Genomic DNA, 15,028 nt, shown 5'->3' with positions numbered 1-15,028 from the left:
CATCATACCAGGCTTTGTAGCTGACGTGTTTTGCCTAAGGACACAACCACTGCATCCACGTGTTTGAACTTTTTTTTTTTTTTTTTTTTTTTTTTGAGGGCAGTAACATTTTGCAAAAACAACCTCACGACCTTATTTTATTTTATTAGTTTCAGCTACTATTATTTCAACATATAAAACCCTTATGCAACCTCTTCTGTTACTATGGCAACACCCTGAAATGACTTTCAAATGTTAGGCTATAACTTAAACAAACATCTTATTGGATCTGTTCAAATTGCCTGTTTTCGATTCCTAAAACCACAATTTTAGTTTAGTTTGGCTTCTTTCTGGGGACGAGGCAGTGCGCTAACCTCAAAAATGTCCTTGACGCTAGCCGCAGTTAGCGATTCATGTGGCCATTGGCGGAAACCATTGAAATTAGCCAGACCTTTAGCATGTACCGTTAGCCTCCCTTTGATATGAATGGGGATTTTTTGGGGTTATATTTGTGGTCATTTTGTTTCCAACTTTGTCAACTTCCCGATGCCTTTGTGGTCAGGCAGGAATTCTTAAAACCAGAAATGTATGAAAAACCATAGGAAAACTTGACTATAAATAAGGTTGATTACAAGAGACTATTACTCGTTCTAAAACTGGAATTGAAAATTGCTTAAGGCCCCAAAAACATGAATACTAATACTTCCATGCGGTTAGTGCTAATTTTAGTGCGGTCTAATATTTGTGGCAGTAATGGGATTTCCAGACCCGACCGCGAACTTGAAAGCATCATAGAATCAAATGGTACTTCAGTAGAAAACCCTAAAAAGTCAAATTTAATAGGCTATTTAGCATTCATGGATACATCATTGGACTCAGTTATAGCTGTTCTCATGTTTTTAAAGCTGCGAAAAAGTGTCCCCCAGCTGCTCGTCTTCGTGGGGATTACACTGCAGTGCTGGTGAAGTTCCGCAGTATGGCATTACAGTTATCCAGCTTTGCATTTTTATGACAGATGTTTTTAATGCTTGAAAATACTTTGGAAAACATGAATTCTTACTTTGAGAGGGATTGATTACATCCAAGGACCTCAAAAAATATCAGAAGGATTAGGGCTGCGTCATAGGGGAACAAACAGTGAAGCTGGGTCGGAGATGCTACATATTCACGTTATAATGATTCTGACACACAATTAAACAAAAACGCAATGCCTTTCTTTACCGTCTGCCGTGTACCGTCTGCATTTAATTAGAAAGCATTTTACTGTTCGATAATCAAGAAGTGCGACGTTAGGATTCTCGTTGTTAGCTTTACTGTGAGGGCAAAACTCCATTCTCGTCTCTGAAAGTTGTGAAAAGCGCTTATAAAGCCATCATGGTGAATAATTAGGATGCTCTGAACGCATGCAGTAACTGAGGAAAAAACGTTGGACCACTGCAAACAGTTTCAAATGAACTATGTAGATAATGTCTGAAAATATGTGCATTTTTGCACAGATGAAAAAGAAATGGCTAATATCAAAGCAAATTTGCACCCATTAGTGAATGTGTATGAAAGAAAGAGGATTTGCATATCTGAAACTCAGTGTTTGTGTATGTCAATAATTTGGTATGGATGTGTGTGTGAACTGAATGTTTTTAGAAATGTCATATTTGAGGGTGAGATGTGTTGTTTTCAATGTATGTACCATATGTTTACAGGTTTTTCATCCATCTACACCAAACTTATTTTTACTAAACATCAGCCTGTCCGGGGACTACAGGTGGAAATTAGTACTTTAGCTATAACCTGGCACCAAACATCTTTCCTGTTTTTTTAAGGTCAATGTCGTGCACTGTCCCTTCAAATAAAAGCATACTATACCATACCATTAAAAGCTTGGCCTTGAATATCGATAAATATTCTAGTTTCTCTGGAGTCTCAAACTCGCGGCCCGGGGACCAACTGCGGCCCGCGAGACGATATTTTGCGGCCCACAGGACAATATGAAAGTTAAATGTTAGTGTGGCGTTACCATGTTGCGTGTAGAAGGTTCCGCCAAATCGGTGTCACTCGCGCTGTGTACTTCCGTCACAAAAGATTCAACAAATAACGATGTATATCCATAAAATCCATAAGAATTGGCATATTTCCTCATGTATGTTGAAAACAGCAACCCCTGGACCCCTAGTTCTGTTTTTTGTTTTTTTTACATATTTAAGTAAAAATCTGCATCTTCAACAAGAAAACTCCTATCACATTTACTAACATTTCAATTCTCAATCTTTTCCCACATCATGTTATTGTTCATTGTGTACATTCTGTATTGCCTATACTGCTGCTGTATTTTGCCTGGTAACTGTGGTCCCTGCCTTAAATATAGTGTTCTTGCTGCAGCCTCCAGAGATGGCCCAAATCTGATGACAAAGACTTTTCTACCTCTCTCTTTGTTCCTCTACAACTGTATTGACCAACAGTAAACACACGGAGACGGGGGGCTGTGCAATCTACACCGTACAGAGCGAGGGGGAAGTGAATAGTGTGTATTTTAATACAATTTAAAATAATGATAAGAACGGCCTGTGTATAGTACTAATCTGAAACTCGGGACTAAGACGAGAACTAAACCAGACTTGGGTTGGGTTATTCAGGAACGCTTTAAAGCCGTTCAGAAGAATTGACAAAAAGTCACATTTCAGAACATGTAGTTTTTATGCAGAATACGATTTCTTGCTGCCTTTGTACAATTTGTTGGATTCAGATTCTATTTTTTGACTTGATTGCGATTAATCTTGCAGCTCTAACCATCACTCCGAAATTTCCTTTACCCTAGTTTACTGAAATAGAGCAGAAATGAGCATAAATGGTAACAACCACGTAATTAACTTTTTTTTTTTTTAATCTAACTCTATATTGGACAAATCCCACCAAAGTATAGCTGAATTCAACAATTTCACCATGTTTTTTTTAGTGTTTATACTGGTACCAGGCTCCGTGCGTAGCTTTTCTAAATTTAAACACGTCACTCTCACGTCTATTCCAAAATGTATCACCTGCAACGCACAAAACGCCAATAACGTTAGCTTAAAAGTTACAGAAAGCACCAAAGTTTGCACAAGTTTAAACAGACAAACTTATTATTTACTTCTATTCAAAGGCTCTCTTCTTTGCGCATCACTTTCCATATTGTTCAAAACATCTGTGTACTTCCTGAGACCTCATCATTAGTGGGAGATTACTGTGTCCCGAAGACATTTTATCAGCTTAACTTCACTCACCTTTTGAAAAAAGCTCAATTCAGGTGGTTGTTATTCAAAATTATTCATATTTTTGCACCGAGTCAGTTCAAAGCACATTTCTTTTCTAAAAGTGACAGTATGCATCGAGACTTCAAGGTGCAAAAACATATCAAATCTATCTTTAATGGAATGTAAACAATATGCCATCTGAATATACGTTATAATGAGGTTTCTGCGATGTATGTTTGAAGACTACTTATATTGGGTTATTAAGTAAATAACTGCGGAAAAACAGGAATAAATCAGAACTAACCCAGGTCTGCAAGAGAAAATAGGTCTGACCCAGGTTTAAATAAGGGCTATGGCAGGACCAAACAAGGACAAAACCAGGAATAAGACAGGACTAAACCAGGATTAAACCAGGACTAAAACAGGACTAAACCAGGACTAAACCAGGATTAAACCAGGACTAAACCAGGATTAAACCAGGACTAAAACAGGGCTAAACCAGAATTAAACCAGGATTAAACCAGGACCAAACAAGGACTAAACCAGGACTAAACCAGGACTAAACCAGGATTAAACCAGGATTAAACCAGGACTAAAACAGGACTAAACCAGGACTAAACCAGGATTAAACCAGGACCAAACAAGGACTAAACCAGGACTAAACCAGGACTAAACCAGGATTAAACCAGGATTAAACCAGGACTAAAACAGGACTAAAACAGGACTAAACCAGGATTAAACCAGGACTAAACCAGGATTAAACAAGGACAAAACCAGGACTAAACCAGGATTAAACAAGGACTAAACCAGGACTAACCCAGGACTAAACCAGGACTAATCCAGGACTAAACCAGGACTAAACCAGGACTAATCCAACACTAATCCAGGCCTAAACCAGGTCCAGGTTTAACTGGCATAAAAAAAAAAAAAAGTTGCAGAATTGTGTAAACACTAGGGTTGAGCAATTTTGGGAAAAAATATAAATTTTTTCAAGCAGTGTGATTGATTAGATTAGATTAGATTTGCAATTTATGTTTAATAACAGGTGAGATTTCAAAATTCATATTTTAAACACGTCGAGAAGAATTTACAAAAAGAGGATAATATTAACTAACACAGGAATCACTATTCATAACATGATTATACAGCTCTAAACTACAGTGTTAGCAGTTTTTAAGCAGAATAAAATGGGTTATTTTATTGTTTGTGAAGGATATTATTACTTCAATTATCCACTTAAAAACTGCAGCTTTTGTGATTTCCTAATTGCGTCCATTCAAATTTCCGGGACAACCCTCCAATGTCACCGATAACCCAGCCTTACGGAAAACAACTGTATATCGCATGTTTAGTTCTCGACCCACTTTTTTTGGGAATCTCAAAGCCACATAATGTCCCTTTTTGTCCCTTGTCAGCTGCGGTAGCCCGGGGACACGATGCCATTAAAGATAAGAGCGCTGCCTCTGCTCCTCTAAAGTGCTTTGGGGATGGTACAGGGGGGTCCTGCGTCCTCTGCATTTTTTATGAGCACATATATGATTTCACATCTGCACATCTTCACTCCATCTGTGTCAGTTTGTAAATATGACAGAATGCATTACGGCTTTCCACGACTGTCAACAGAGGAGATTAAAAACACGTAACGACATTTCAATTTAGCTTGTTTCCATTCTATATTTGTGTTTCGTGATTATTACGTGAAATAGCCATCTGGTGTTCATATGAATTGGGAATGAATGCCCTTAATAATGCCACAAGTCTTTCTACGGATGTTAAAGTATAAGGCATAACATTGATTCATTTGTGTAAAATATATATCAAATTTCTTCAAGTTGTGGATTTTTTGGCAGAAGAAATCACACAACAAAAATCAAAATGTCAATACTTTCTGTATTTTCACCAGTAATACACCTTATACCTTAAATATGTATCTAACCTTATATATTCTAAAACTAGATGCATTAAGTCACCATGTTTTATTCTTTATTTGGCTAAAATGTATTAAACAAATCCAAATGTACAGTAGAAATAATGATTTTTGCTGACTATTGACTACAAAAAATCAAACATATATCACTTTTGCAACCAGAAAGCACAAGTTTTTATTTCAGTTACTTATGTATTTCTTTATTTTAGTTCAATTTTAGGTAGTACGCTTCCAATTCAATTTTCAGAGCTGATTCTAACACTTTATAAAGAGCATGTATTTACATTTAACTGTATCGACGGCCTGAAGGCTTTTACTGTGGATTTGGTCCCAGGTCTGGACCAGAGCCAGGTCTTAATGTACACAGCCCCAGTGACACAGGCATCTCCACTACTGCATAACCACTGCAGTATTTTAACACGGATTGGCTGTACTGGTTATGAATACTTCAACATACACAGGTTAGACTAGTGATTTCATTAAAACACAGTAAACATGATTATATTTAAGATTTTATTCAAAACATCTCAATTTTTTTATTTTTAGTATAATTTTACATCCTTCCAAGCAAGAGGAGGGTATTCTCCAGGCAAAATAACAGTCAGGTTTGTGGAGATGCAAGCCCCGCTCACAGTAAGGACGCATATCTTCCTATATTTTACAAAAGTTACATACTACAGCTTGAAAGCATTTTGGGGGGTGATCCTACTTTAGAGTTATTGTGTCAGTGGCGTGCAGATGGATGGAGGGATGTTTGGATGGAAGGATGTTTGGATGGAGGGATGGAGCGAACAGGAGGAGAGACATCTATAGCGGGCGTGACTGGTTTTACGATGCAGAGATTTGACAACATTTACCGGCTGTGAACACGAACGCCCTTCACAAGGTCAAGACAGGGGCCCGGGGAAGCCACTGACAGAAGGAGGGATGGAGGGATGGAGAGACAGAAAGAGAGAGGGAGGGAGGGAAGAAAGAGAAAGGTAGAGGGAGGGAGGAGAAAGGCTGTCCCTGTGTCAAAAATCCCAAGTGGCAAGGTGACAGAGACTGGCACTTATGGCCTCACAGCAAGAAACCAAAACCAGGACTGAACCAGGACTAAACCAGGACTAACCCAGGACTAAACCAGGACTAAATCAAGCCTGAAGTAGGACTAAACCAGGACTGAACCAGGACTAAACCAGAACTAAACTAGGTCTTCTTTGGTACCTCTAATAGATACCGATGAGACCTGGAATACATCAGAAGAGCTGCAGGACTAAACCAGGACCAAACGAGGACGAAACTAGGACCAAACCAGGACTAAACCAGGACTAAACCAGGACTAAACCGGGACTAAACCGGGACTAAACCGGGACTAAACCAGATATAGAACACTTTTGATATACACCTCACAATACCTTACAACAGCTGCATTAAACCAGCAATATCCGGACCAAACCAGAACTAAACCAGGACTTTCGTAAATCCTGTACCCCAGTAATCTAGAAATAACTCATAAATTCAAATACAACCGTTTAATAACATGACCCAAAAAGTATAGTCGCTTTTTATTGTATCCAATGTGCTATAAATAGTACTTATTATTACTTTTTCGGTCTCCTCTGGTGTCCTGGATTGACCACTAGCTGCTTTGCTAATCCCAAAAGTCAGTGTTGAGATGGGATTTGGTCCAGGAGTCCACAGAGCACCTTTTCATGAGCAGCGGGACAGGGGCAGGACCCAAACAGAATTAAAATCGCTCAAAATCCCTCTAAAATGGATGACGTGGTAAAAGCAGAGCAGCCAGAGTCCTATTGGAAAAAGATAGGTAAAAAGGCTGGTAAGGGAATGTGGGGATTGTGTCTGGCATGTTCACAATGATATCTAGGAATATATATGTGTGTCTTTTTTATACAGAGGGATATCAGACTGGTCACCACTCTCTGAACTACACCTTGAGCCAAATTCCTCCAATCAAATTTGTTTATTTCAGGGACGCTCATTGGTCACCCATTATTTTGAACAAAATCAAACTTCTCTCACCTCAGATTAATAAAGTTTAGCTCTTTGCTCATTGATTCTGCAGAAATCCATGATATTTTTTTCCTTTCTTTTTTCCTCGTAAGCAGCCATATTTGTTTTGACACGGACGGACCACGCATGTCCCTGATTGGCTAATCCACCTGTCAATCACACCCATCTGAACTCTGGTAGATTCTGAATCCTAGACCAGAAAATTAAGTTAATTCCATCTATAATTAACCTAAAAGTTAAGTTATTTTTAGTTTTTTACAGTTTGCTCAAAATTACCTAAAAAGTCATACATTCTTACTCTCCAAAGATCTGACCTTGTACAGATAGATAAGTTTAATGCCATACTGTGGGACATTCTAGGCAAAGCATTAACCTCTATGAAGAAATGCAGTCGACCAACGGAAATATTACACAGTGCGCCTTTAAAACACCATTCACGACTACATAAAGTTTTAAAGGGACTAGACTATCCATGACCAGTCCCTTAATGATATCTAACTCCAGACTACAAGCTATCGCCCCAGATGCCCTCCCAGCACGCTCTTTCATATTGTCTTAATGCAATGAGCTGGACTGGCGGAGAGAATAGTATAGTGAATTATGAATGAAACGCTCCAGCGATATTCCGCCTTGGTTAAAACATCTCCGAGTAGTCTGTGGAAGGAGCAGTGGTGTAAGCGAAACTACAGTGTTTTTAAGAGCGGAGAGTTTCTGACGCTACTTTGATTTAAGGAAGAAAAAATGACTGGAAAATGTAGTTGGACAAGTAAAAACTGGGGCATGAGAGAAAACTAAACAATTCTTTCAAACAGAACTAAACCAGGACTTAACTGGGACTAAACCAGTACTGAACCTGAACTAAAACTAGGACTAACTCAAGAGGACTACACCCTAGATCACTGGTTCTTAACCTTGTTGGAAGTACTGAACCCCACCAGTTTCATATGCACATTCACTGAACCCTTGTTTATTTATATATATATATATATATATATATATATATATATATATATATATATATATATATATATATATATATATATATATATATATATATTTATTTATTTTTTTATTTTTTTTTTTATTTTTTTTCAAATTCAAGACATGTATGTTTTACTGGTGCACAAAATGAATCGTGCATTAACATCACTGTCTTCAAAGAATAAAACCAATACAATGCATGAACTCACAACAAATTACATACATACCTTTTCACAAAGACATGACCTTTTTTAATACTACCACACTGAAATGATTTTAATTTTAAAACTTATGTATTTCAATAACGAACTTATTGTATTTATGCTATTTATTATTTTAACAATTTAACACACACCCCTCACCTAATTTCCATCAGGCTAGAATAATAATGAATATTTACTCCAAATCAGTGTGACTTCTGCTGTTGCCGTTTCACAGCAAAGTCTGTTCCTTTTCTTCGTTTTTATGTTGTTTTATGTTTTTATGCCAATCAAACAGCTCATTTAAGTTGGGCAGGTACTTCGATAGACACATCAAAGGGTGCATTTGTCGAACTGGGACACGGCCAGAATCTGGAGACGCTCGTAGTCTGCGAATCATATGAGTCGGGTGCGTGTCTTGACCTCCGCCGAACCCTGGGGACTGACTCACCGAACCCCTAGAGTTCGATCGAACCCAGGTTAAGAACCACTGCCCTAAATAAACCATGATTGGACCAGGACTAAACCAAAACTAAACTAAAATTAGACTAAACTAGGACTAAACCGGGACTAAACCAGGACCAAACCAGGACTAAACAAGTACTGAACCTAAACAAAACCAGGACTAAACTAGGCCTAAATTAAACTGGGACTAAACCAGAACTGAACTTAAGCCAGAACTAAACTAGAACTAACCAGACTGGACCAGGATCAGACCAAGACTAAACCAGGACAAAACCAGGACTAAACCAGTACTAAACCAGGACTAAACCAGTACTAAACCAGTACTAAACTGTCTGGTATACCCCCCAAAAGCGAATTGTATGAATGGTGAATACTATTTTAGTGGTCAGAGAATTTGAAACGTTTTGAATATGTGTTTTAAATAAATTAAATATTTAAACTCATTCAAAAGAAAGTAAAATGTGTTAAATAACTAAAATAAAAAAAAACAAAATGTCATGTATTTATAAACCAGTTGAAAAAGACGAATGATTCAAAGTGTAGAATTTGTGCCCGGCTCTCCGCCCACTCTCCACCCTGTTCTGCTCCTTTACATATTAATGAATGACTTTTAAAATGTCAAAATGATCTTATCTTTCATCTGCCCGTCCTTTGGCGTTACCTTGGCCAATTTATTCATATCCCATGGTGCATTGCTTCCCCCAAATGGCAAAATACCCTGTTCTAAATTGGTTTTGCATTAAGTGGGTAGGAAAACAATATATTATAATAACAAATTTGAGTTATTTTTATATCAAATGAGCAATTTCACTAAGGCTAAACCAGGACTAAACCGGGACTAAATCAGGACTAAACCAGGACTAAACTGGGACTAAACCAGGACTAAGCCAATACTTAACCAGGTCAAATTTAAGATCAAAACTTCATAACTGAAAAACAGAACTAGTTAATTTGAAATAGTTTGCAGCGGTCCAAAGTTCCTCACTTACCTTATCTATTCAGAGCATCCTAATATTCACTTTATTCACAACTAGCATGCTAACACGCACTTCCTGAAATCAGACAATAAACCGCTTTCTAATTATATACAGACAGCACGCAGTGAACTTTTGACCTCGAGAGCTGCTTATGCAATATATGTGTACTGGGGCAGGACACGTTTAGCTCAACATGGGCAAAAATTGGGTACAGGACCTTTAAGTTCTTCATTTTTTTCCTAGATTTTCCTGAATGCACCATCCCTCTCTCAAGCCCATTCCACTTGGCTACTTCACCATAATAGCTTTCATGCAATCTAGCTTTAGCCTATAGTGATATAAAACCCTAACAAAACCAGACGATATTAGCAGTCTCCTCTTTCCTTTTGTCCTCTATAGCTCTTTGACGCAGGCTAAGTGAACATGCATGCTTTTTTCCTGTCTTTTTTTCCTGCTATTTTGGTGCATGTAGGCTAAGGGAAGGACACAAATGCAGAAAGAATTGCCTTTAGCTAGTTTTAGCTTAGCCATGCACGCGGCGATAGAGTGATTGAGGCACAGTGGTGGAAAGAGTGCTGAAAATGTATACAATGCTCTATGGAACTTTTCTGATGGGAGGCCAATCACCATGGAGAGTTAATTGGTTTGATGGTATTGTTTCACGGTATGGCATTAGCTGTTCTGCATTTTTTCAATTACAAAGGTTTTTGCTTGAAAAACATGAAAACAGGGCTAAACTAGGACTAAACCAGGACTAAACCAGGACTAAACCAGGACCAAACCAGGGCTAAACCAGGGCTAAACCAGGGCTAAACCTGGGCTAAACCTGGGCTAAACCTGGGCTAAACCAGGTACAAACCTGGTCTAACCCAGGTATAAACCAGATCTAACCCAGGTATAAACCAGGTCTAAACCAGGTCTAAACCAGGGCTAAACCAGGTCTAAACCAGGGCTAAACCAGGGCTAAACCAGGGCTAAACCTGGACTAAACCAGGGCTAAACGAGGTCTAAACCAGGGCTAAACCAGGTCTAAATGAGGGCTAAACCAGGTCTAAATGAGGTCTAAACCAGGGCTAAACCAGGGCTGGACCAATACCAGGCCTTGTCAAACAAAGAAAGCACTAAAAGAACTAAACCAGGACCAGACAAGGACTAAATCAATACAAAACCTCAACTAAGCGAGGTCACCTCTCCACAGATCTGACCTGTAACTTGCCCTGTTGGCTTCACCTGCTTAACTCAAGGTAAATATGTTTCATGCCATACTGCGCAGTATTCCAGACAAATCAATAACCTCTCTATGGAGACACAAAGTTAAATAGTATACCTTTAAAGCACAACACAGGCATTGACACATTGTAGCGCTTGTTGCTCATGACGATCCTAAATTTGAGGGTAAAGTTAGTGTAGCGTAGCGATCGATATTTGGCTAAAGGCGTGCAGACAGATTGAGTTGGTTGTTAATCACTTTCAACCGAGTGCCCTGATTTTAGCCCGAAGACAAGTGAACGCCACATCACACGTCTGCTCATTCAATTAACTTATATCTGCCTCACTAACTATGTACAAAACCACTGCTTTGTGCTGCGTTTACTGTCGGAATGGACTGTTAGTAACTTTGAACTCTCCTCGGTGAGTTAGATCCAAGTGCTGATCCAAACATGCAGGACTAAAGCCAGGCTAACAAAACAAGGCCATATCTGTGTCCACGTCAAAATTACGACTAAACATGGACTAGACCAAGACTAAACAGTAGAGATCAACCAATAATTCCCATGACGTTTGTTTAGAATCCAGCGCAGCCAATCGCTGATGAGTTCTGCCGAAAGGTCTATGCTTTTTACTGCTCTGGATAATTAAACTACAATAAGGAAAAAATATCTCAATAGAAATTACTTTTAGATATCCTCAACTCTGTTTTATTACTGACCAATGATGGAGCTATGTAATCTAATTTTTTGCAATAAAAGTCTTAAAATAAAGCTTTGTGCAGGAACTTGTCAGCCCAAACCAAACATTGGCCTATGCAGGAGTTTTAAGACCAATAGTAGACACACAAAAAAGTGCAAATATCGGCATATCAGTCTATCTACTTAATGGGCTGGATCAGGACCAAAACAAGTCTACATCAGGACTAAACCAGGATGCAGCTTATGTCATGTACAGCTGAGCAAATATATGGGAAAAATATCCAATTGTAACTTTTTGGATAAGTAATGTAATTAGATTTGTGTGCTAGGTGTTATTTTCAAAAGGAGCAAGTAAAAAATGAGAGGTAAAATAACTACCCAGAACTACTCAGAACATGTTTATGGAGGGGGTTAGTAAAACAAAATTTAGCTATACCAACAGGCCTGGATGATTTGGGGAAAATATACACTTGTGATTTTTCTGACAAACATTTGTGATTTTTGTTTTAATAATAAATTCACAAAGTTCACAACTGAAGTAAACACGTCCAGAAGAATGAAAAATGACCCTAATACAAGTTTCCCATGCATTTCAGAACATGTTTGTGCAGATCTAAACTACAGGATTAGAAGTTTTCATGCAGCACAGGACAAGAGATTTTGTTTTATTGTGAAAGAAATTATGGTACTTCATAACCTTTGTGATTTGACAATTGCATTCATTCAAATTGCGATTAATCTTGCAGCTCTGAATGTGTTGCATAAGCTGAAAACATAGTCCACATATTATCAGACTAAAACTGTTGTTAACTTTAAGTGTCCAAGACTAAGCCTGAATGAAAGTAGTGTAAAAATAGTGGGCGTCTGACTTGTGACAGTGACTGATGTGCTATTTCCCCATTCAGGTTTATGTTGTAAGTATACAGAAGCAAAGACAACTTAATCCCTGTAATGCAATGTAATTATGTTGTAATAAAATTTTGTTTAAACAGAAAGCATTGTGTAATTATTGGGATTTACTCATTTCTAATCATCAGTGATGTGCTCAGGTCTTTCTCAGTAAAGAGGAAGGATTTTTATTTTTATTCTTTGGTGTGTGCTACATGGTGATAATTTAAAGTCTGTGTCGTTTGACAGTGCACTTTGCAACTTTATTTAGTACTTGTCTCCCTGAAGATTTTATTGCTTTGCCTTCAATGTTCAACAATATGGCATTAAACTAATGTATATTATGGCGACAAGTGGGTGACGCGACTTGGCCGAGTTAAACGTCAGCTCTGCGGAGAGGCGTCCCCAGTAAAGATGCATATTATTCCAAGATATTTTTGATGAATATAATAAATGTAAGGTAGATTAATTTAACGCTATACTGTGGAACATTCCAGGCAAAGCAATAACATTATCATGGTGAAAGGCAGATGATTTACACACCGCCAGAAAAGAAAATCAAGATGAAGTAGAGTTTTTACCAGGTGGAAAATGCATCTCTACTTTTAAAGCTTCTTCTCTGTTAGTAGCTCTATTACACACTGCAAGATTTCAGCACAGTGGGCTTAAATAGAGGTGAAATAAAATATTCCATTCCCAATTTAAGTCGCAACTGCCCACTCAAAGACAGATTAGCTGGATTTCCTCAACTCTACCCTGTGCCAAAAAGCTGCTACAACACTTTTTGTCTTACCTTATATGTACTTACAGGTTTTACTTAGCATAGAATAACACTTGGGTGTTCTTTTTCAAACAAAGCACACTTAAAATACCACTTAAATCATTATGCAAACTTAAAAACAATTCACTGATGATCAAGCGCTTGGATGCGTGTGCCAAAATACTGCACCAGTCTCTCAAATTCCCGTTTCCATTCACCAAAAGTGTGCGTAAATCTTTAATTACAACCGACAAACTGATTTCTATCCGATTTTTAATGTTTGCTTCAATAACTAAGCTCCTGGCTATTGACTCGACCCAAAATATACAATTCGACTGCAGTAATTCCTCATTTGCAGCAGGAATAGAGCGAGGGGGCTGCGCGTAACCAGCAGCCAGCACCAGCACACGCAGCGGAAAGACACGTTTTGGCAAAATTCGCAAATTACATGGATTACAAGGAGCTTACTGTGCTAAATACTAATCAAATACAGCGACATCCAACATAAATAAATGCGCTTAAGGGCTGTACGTTGGGCAAATATACCCGATTGCGGTACTTGCTCATAAACGACCTCGCTGTGTGTTATATCGCATTAGCCACGCCGAACCTCATAGCGAAAAAATCCAAATCAACTCAGTGTCAAATGCGCGTTAAATTAAAACGTCTTGTTAGGTCGAGGATAAGTATTTGTGTTAATGTTGACTGTGGCTGAAATTCGGCGTAGAGAGAGCACGCCGCTACCGATTGTGTTATGACAACAGCGGCTTTGTCTGGTGCAACTCTAATCTTCTTCCGCCTCCAAGTAGAGCGCTTTGTAGACGCGTGCAGCGCCACTTTCAATCACTTCTCCCAACAATCTAACAAAGCTAAAATAACAACCCACAAGCCGTAATGTGCGTAATGATGCTAACACTGATATGACACTACGCTGGACAGACAGGTGCAGCGCTGACGTGGCTAGGCTAAAGCTAAACGTAAAGTGGCACGCATCGCTATGGGGGTTCTGACTGTGTGAAGTGAAGCAAAAATGAATGTCGTGCCGCACTTACTGTTAGCCCCGATGGTGTCGCTTCTGCGGTCCGGAGCGGGGTTGAATGAAGCCCCGGCGGAGTGTGGCGATCCCCGGCGATGATGCTACAACTGCAGACCGGGAAGAGGTGGTGGAGGTGGAGAAGGAGGAGGAGGAGGAGGAGGAAGAAGGTAGGAAGAAGAGCGCGCTAGGCTAGTAGTGGCTATAACTGATGGAGACGTGCTGCGCTGCGTAAACGACACGACTTGAGCAAAACACAGGCACGCATACACCAAAATGTACACACAGGGTAATATCGCCCTGGCAAGGTCTTTCCTGACTGCTCCAAAATTGCAGGGATCCGATTGGACGAGGACAGAAGAGGTGGGCGCAGAAAAACGAGGGCACATTGGCGCAAAACACGGCAGCGGGTTAGCGGATTGGACAGAGCGCAGCCTGAGTAGAACATGTTTTTATAAGGCATGTGCAAAGCAGCGTTTTTATAAAGAAACCAGCGCACGTAATTATAGCCAGGTGTTGCTTTTGAGTCTAATTAAAAAGCAGATATGAAGTCATAGCGTAGTGGCGCGCGCTTTGAGAGACGTTACTGTGGAGACGTGCCGCGCGCGCAGTGTAACAGCACCGTTATAATAAATGAGATAAGATAATGTTTTAATATGCACTTAATT

General features: G+C 39.0%; 1 protein-coding gene across 1 annotated transcript in view; it reads right to left on the bottom strand.

The window, feature by feature from the left end:
- Nucleotides 1-14,633, bottom strand: part of LOC117380542 (double-stranded RNA-specific editase 1-like) — a 73,822-nt gene extending 59,189 nt beyond the window's left edge. Inside the window, exon 1 of the mRNA XM_033977378.2 lies at nucleotides 14,380-14,633. The gene's annotated coding sequence lies outside the window, so the exon portion shown is untranslated. The remainder of the gene's footprint in view (nucleotides 1-14,379) is intronic.
- Between the last annotated feature and the right edge of the window lie 395 nt (nucleotides 14,634-15,028).

Source organism: Periophthalmus magnuspinnatus, chromosome 2, assembly GCF_009829125.3.
Source record: "Periophthalmus magnuspinnatus isolate fPerMag1 chromosome 2, fPerMag1.2.pri, whole genome shotgun sequence".
In the NCBI taxonomy this organism is placed as follows: Eukaryota; Metazoa; Chordata; class Actinopteri; order Gobiiformes; family Gobiidae; genus Periophthalmus; species Periophthalmus magnuspinnatus.
This window is presented reverse-complemented; position numbering and strand designations above follow the sequence as displayed.